This window comes from Mytilus trossulus, chromosome 9 (assembly GCF_036588685.1).
Source record: "Mytilus trossulus isolate FHL-02 chromosome 9, PNRI_Mtr1.1.1.hap1, whole genome shotgun sequence".
Taxonomy (NCBI): Eukaryota; Metazoa; Mollusca; class Bivalvia; order Mytilida; family Mytilidae; genus Mytilus; species Mytilus trossulus.
The window spans coordinates 54038523-54045480 of NC_086381.1; the positions used below are offsets into that span (position 1 = coordinate 54038523).

The window sequence follows — 6958 nt, forward strand, 5'->3', positions numbered from 1 at the left end:
TTGAAAGACTGCTTTCACTGGTTATTTTATACATGTTATACTTTTTGATGTTCATACCAAACACAAGTATTTGCAATACAATTATTTCCTCGTGTTTCAATCGGCTTTGCGTTTGACCAGGTTTTTTTCTCTTGATTAGTTGATTTATGACCATGGAACTACAGTATACTACTGTTGCCCTCATTTATCACTAATCGATTCCTTACCAGATTAACAGCACTAAATGTCATTTATTTTGTGGAATGTAACAAGTTTATGTTTCTATATTATACACATCATTTTATGAGATTACTATACATTGTAAACAAAAATATGATCAAGTACGCCAAATCACAAAAAAATCAATTCCTGATTGCTGTTTTTGTTTTGTAACAATGATTTTTTTTTTTAAATTACAAACCAGATTTGTTTGCACTATCTTTGCAAGTGAGTACCGATACAAGTTCCGAGGGATTTTTTTTTTATAAACATAGGTCTGGAGTAGATTTTTATTTTCCAGCAACCTTAAATTCATAAATTATTTTGTGCATTTATTATTGAGATTATAAAGATGGCCAAAAGTGAAATTAATAGTTGCAATTTAAAGAAAATCTTCATACGGAGATAATATCAAATACCATAATGTGATTTATTTTGGTTGCGATTCTCATCAAGTCGTACTATTCGCTTCAATAACAACTAAGCTATACTTTAATTTACATATATTTACATTATTTATGTGTTTTATAGTTTGATTTAGAAAAAATCCTGTCATGTAGTTGTGTTATGTTAGTGTTATATTTAACATTGTCATACTAGTGCTTGGTTTGGCTAGCCACAAAACCAGGTTCAACCCACCACGTTTCTTAAAATGTCCTGTACCAAGTCAGGAAAATGGCAGTTGTTAATTTATAGTTCGTTTCTGTGTGTGTTGCATTGTCGTTTGTTTTTGTTCACTTCTGGTTTCTGTTGTTTCGTTGTTTTCCTCTTATAGTTGATGTGTTTCCCTCGGTTTTGGTTTGTAACCCGGATTTTTTTTTGTCTCAATCGATTTATGACTTTCGAACAGCGGTATACTACTGTTGGCTTTATTTAAACCAGCTTTAATCTACCAGTTTATACATAAGACAGGAATATGACAGTTGTTTTCCGTTCGTTTGATGTGATTGAACTTTTGATTTTGCCTATTGATAACGGATTTTCCGATTAGAATTTTCCTTGGGTTTATTTTTGTTGGTATCAATGTTATTTTCCTTTTTTTATAAAATTTACATTAATCCAAAGCTTGTTTATTTGATGACCTTCTTCTCATTGTAATTAAAACAGTACTGAAGGGGCGTCCGTTTTGTAGTCGAGGGTGCATAGAAACGTATTTGTATGCTTTTAGAATTAAGATGTGAAATTAGATGATCTTTTGCGGTGAATATCCCGCTACCTAGATTTGTGCTGAAACGTATGCTCGAAACTACTCAGATGGATCATTGAGTGGCATGTTGCAATATAAGTGTCAATCCTTTTTGGACCATACGTCCTTTAAATGGAAGATTTGACGTGCTATCCTGTTTACCGGTTGAACATATATGGACAATCTATCTTATGGGCCATGTAACCTAGTTATAGTAAAAAATATCGATGAATAATAAAGCAACCTATTGCTCAATTATATCATCGGTTGGCATTTCATGCGCCATCTTGTGTTTTAAATAAAAGATGGATGTCAAATACATTTTTTCTTCAAAGTGTTGATACACTCGGTTTCAGTAATTCAAAAATATACATGGAACAAGAAATATCATGTCCTCTCATTATTTCAATCATTGTAACTGAAGGAGAAAAACAAGTATTGTTAGGAAGGGCACAGTTTAGAAGAAAATTACCTCTGAATTCTATAAAAAGAAAACAAAAATATAATTATTGCCTTTTCAACACTCCCTGGCTACAAGTGCTAAAACGAATGTCATATGCTATACTGTTACAGCATGATATGTGCGGCCCACTAAACGAATTCAACACTCCCTGACAACAAGTGCTATAACGACTGTCATATGCCGTACTTTTGCAGCATGATGTGTGCAGCACTTTAAACGAATTCAACACTCCCTGGCAACAAGTGCTAAAACGACTGTCATATGCTATACTTTTACAGCATAACATGTGCGGCCCACTAAACGAATTCAACACTCCCTGGCAACAGGTTTGAAAACGTGAATCATATTTGCTACTTCCGCATATTGCTGAAATGGAAATACGTATTAGATTTACACAAACGTACTATAGAATTGTTTTTTCTATCATGTATTTAAAAATTGTATATTAGTTTCAAATTAATTTCAAATAAATCCTTGTAATTCCAGAGTTTGATTAAACTTAAGATTTAGTAGGGCCAAATCAATACCAAAATATATACATTGGTTGACAATTTCAACTTTTGATAAAGTTATTGTAGGATTTGTGATCTAGAAATGATTTTTTTTCATTATTAATAGTTTGCACCATTTGTAGTTAGAACATCATCGTATGTTTACCTATTATATATAAGGCATATATTGTTGCGTCATTTTCAAACAATATTAACATTTTTGTTTAAGGCTATGGAACTTTTTTGCAGAGCCCTTCGACAGTTCTTTGCCGAATACACAATACTTTCTAATAACATTAAAATCTTTCAAAAATACCACTGATACCAAAAACATAAGAACAAGGGTTTTATACTTAAGCATGTTAAGCGAGGAGTAAAAAGGTAAAAAACATTTAGAAATAACCATAAACTCATTAGACTTCAGGGAGATCATTTATCATTATAGAGTAACTATTATTCATGTATTTATGTCTGTTTTCTTCTTCGGAAAATATCTTAACCGAATCAGAATTATGACAGTTGTTTTCTTTCGTTCCGTTATCTGATAGCGTTCATCATGTAAATTTGTATGACTTCTCCTTTTGCGTTTACCTTGAAGTTCGTTATTTTGGTGATACTTTCGTGAGGAGTTCTGTCAGTGCATGTGTTTATTTTTATCCCCTTCATTTTCAAGATCAATATATTTTCTAAATTAAAATATCAAATTCATTTAATTTCTATATATCTGTTTGTAACTCATTTGCGCCAAATGCGACACATGGCGCTAACGGTACTTGTAAGTTGTAAATACGTTTGTATCTATACCTGCGCCAGTTTCTGCTACCCTTATTGCACATAGAAGTAGCACCAACTTCAACATGTTCGATACACTGAAACTTTTTGTTTTGGTATGTTTCAGTGTTTCAACAATCTGTATGCCTAGTAAAATAAAATAAAAACAAGTTAAAAAAATACATAACACACTAAAAAAGGAAAATCAAAATCTCTAGAAAAAAAAATATGTTACGATACTATGGTCACAACTATAAAAGAAAAACGTGTGGATCTTTGCGAATTAAAGATTACATTTTCCATAAAAAAAAAAAGTTTATTTCTCGAACCAAAGAACACAATTCCCGCGAAAAAAAATCACTATTGATAAGTTCTTGCATTTATTCCTATATTGTATATCGTTCAAGACAAGCATTTCACGAGTACAAATGTCAATACACACTCAATAGATTTAATATGGTTGGTAATATGACTTTTTAAACATGTTAAATATAAAAAGATAAGGAGATGTTGTTTGAATGCCTATGAGACAACTGTCAAAATGAAGTGAATGTAAGCAATCATAGTCAATCGTACAGCCTTCAACATTGCAAAATTCCCGTACCGTATAGTCGAAAATAAAAAATATGAAAAGATCAAAATACAAAAAAAAAATCACTATTATAAACAAAACAAGTTACGAAAACCAAACACGACAGACATGACGACAATCATTGAACTACAGGCTCTTGACAGGCACATAACTAATGTAGCGGGTTTGAACATATGTTTCAACTCGCAGCACTCCGGGGACAGTGGTGTAAATAAATTAGCCCCATTTATGCGTGTAAAAATATAAATTCAGATTACATGTTGTTATCTTCTATTAAAAAAGATATACATATTGAAGTCTTTTCACATAAGACGAGAAATAAGACAAGAAGGAACAACTGTTGATGGCCGTACGGTGACCTATAGTTGTTAATGTCTGTGTTATTTTGGTCTCTTGTGGAGAGTTGTCTCATTGGCAATCATACCACATCTTCTTTTTTATAACTCTAACGAAAGCAGCGTACGAGACATAAATGCAATATATAGGACAACAAAGGTTACAGGATTATCTATAATATAGGTAAGCTCTTGATTGCAAACGTTCCAAACAATCTTTTGTGAAGCTGACATTAAGAAGACAAAAAAAAAAGAAATCGCTTAAAATACTAGTATATAAACATATATATTACCGGATGGGTACTGCTATTGAAAAAAAAAACATCTGGATATTTGTCAAAATTAAACGAATGTTTTCGAACATGCAGTTTAAATTAAGACATTTTTGAAACAAAAACACTTGATCCAATGATTCCTATATACACGTTTTTCAGCGTATGTTTCAACCATCAATAATGTACATTAAGGACAAGCGATGTGTGTTCAACCAGAGGCCATTAAAAAGTAACCCTTACATCACAATGTGTATAAACCTGTATAAACATAATTATAAGTCGCGATGATAAAAACAGAAAAATATTTATACGTTCGAGCAAAATATACCTCATGAATAACCTTTCGTCAAAATAATATGGTATTTATTATTCTAACATGACGTCCTTCAAACGCTTTGAGTACATACCCGTGGTAAAATATGAATATATTGCATTGGCTGTTCCGATCGTACTCCCACGTCATATGTTTTGTTAATGAATGAAGTACCCGACGTCATAGAAATTTAAGCATTTTACGGGAAAATACACGCTTTTGATACCGAAAATCATCACAACAAGGAAACGTAAACAAACGATGCAAAAATGTGGTATAAGCCCATTTTTTTTATATACATAGAAGGCATATTTAAGTAAGTTATCATTAAAATTCATCGAAATCTATCTTTATAAGTTTTGTGAATAGTTTGAGCATGTCACTTATTCTGTTTTCTCCGTTCTTTTACGCCAATCTAAAAGTGCGTGAATTTATGGGAACGGCAAATAATGGCCTCCACCTAGGGCGCTTCGATCCAAAAAAGTAGCCGTATTTGTCCTATTAGAATCGAAATAATTCATGGGGGCTTGAATATATCTAGATTTTACCACGGGTTGTCCCTTTATGCCGATATTTTACCCCTCGCTATCGCTCAGGGTAAAATATTTGTCATAAAGGGCCAACCCGTGGTAAAATAACGATATATTCAAGCCCCCATGAATTATTTCTTAATTATTTTTCAAAGAAAAAAAATAATTGTATTAATTAATAGTAACATTTCGTTAAATTATTGATAGTTTGTACTTTTCAATTTGGGTAAATAAAATCATAAACTTACCCTTTTCAGCCTCTGACAATACTGTCCTTACAAGTAGTGTTGTCGTTTTATATGTATACGAGATCCAACATTTATTAATTTTGGTTCCGTAAACAGGAAATATGTTGTATTTGTAAGATCATCATCGTCAACATCATATGTTTTAAAATAAAAAAATGATCTCAAACTTTAGCTTTCCAAAATCTTTGATTACTGAACAAGCGGTTGGAAAAAAGAGGTATTTCTAATATTCCAATAAAATGAAAATAAAAAAAAAACACTAGGAATTTGTATATACTCAAAACTGTTAAAGGCAGTTTATTTATATAACATTTTCCTCACATAATGAAACAGTATAAAGCCGGACAAAAATATTGGTTGTGAAATACAACTATGTATTTGTTTTATTTAAACTGTAAATAGGGCATGTAGAAAAAACGATAATAGTGAAGATAGGAGTTATCATTCTCTTATATATACTTAATTAATTGCTTAGTACAAAATAAATTATTTGATGATGTAATTACCATGATTAAGTGTATAAAGACCTTACCAATATTTTACAGAATGGATTGTTATCGACTTATATCCTTTACGGCGAAAAAAAATCGCATTTGAAAAATAAAGTGGAGTAATTAAATGGCGAATATTTCAAAGAGTTAACAACACTACCATAGGGTAGAAAACAGCTGAGTGCCACATACATGTATGATTCAACACATCGATAAAATACCGCACACCGAGGCGTGCTTCAACTTGTCCCTTAATAGTATGTGCAGTAGTTCGGTGAAAATGGACGTCACACTAATCTAAAAAATATATAGATACACTAAAAATTAAATTATACAAGACTAAACAAGTCCAGAGGCGCCTAACTTAGGACAGGTGCAAACATATGGCGGGGTTAAACTTTGTTAGATCTCAACCCTTCTCCTTATACCCCTAGCCAAAGTAGAATAAACAAACACAGAGCAATTCGCACAGTAAATTTCATTTCAAAAGAAGTTCGAGTGCGATGTCAGAAAAGGTAACAAATGATACTAAGCAAAATGAAAATGATATATAAATCAACATAGGACATATAGAAGCTACTGACATGCCAGCTCCAGACCTCAATTAAATTGATTTAAGATTTAATAGGTATGAAATCAAGACCAATCCTTCCCGTTCGGAATTTAGTATCACACCATCTTCAATATATGATAATAAAATAATCCGTATCATGTCATCATATGGTTTTAGAACGTATAGGTTAAATTCTGATGCAAAACCCCAGTTAAGAATCAATATTGATACCAAAATGGGCCATCTTTAATGCCATGACTAACAGTATCGTTTATATATATCTTATGGATAGGTCTTGTTAAAGGTTTGTTTAATTTTTTTGGTGAATGCCGATTTTTTGTGCTTTGTATAGAACATGTACAATATTACCATACAATATTGGATGTGAATCGAACAAGTTGAGACAAATAAACTCCATAAGATGGTGACAACGGTACATCAGCATCTGACAATAGATACTTAACAATAGGAAATGGTAAATCATGTCTTTTTTCATAAATTTTGGTTTTGAG

The 6958-nt window shown here is 31.8% G+C and overlaps 1 long non-coding RNA gene across 1 annotated transcript; it reads right to left on the reverse strand.

Moving 5' to 3' along the window:
- Window positions 1–1888: 1888 nt before the first annotated feature.
- On the reverse strand, window positions 1889–5434 carry LOC134684000 (uncharacterized). The gene is made up of 3 exons (XR_010101138.1): window positions 5403–5434; window positions 3143–3256; window positions 1889–2213 (listed from the first exon to the last, which is right to left on the reverse strand). It is a non-coding gene; the product is annotated as an uncharacterized LOC134684000 (long non-coding RNA).
- Window positions 5435–6958: the final 1524 nt, after the last annotated feature.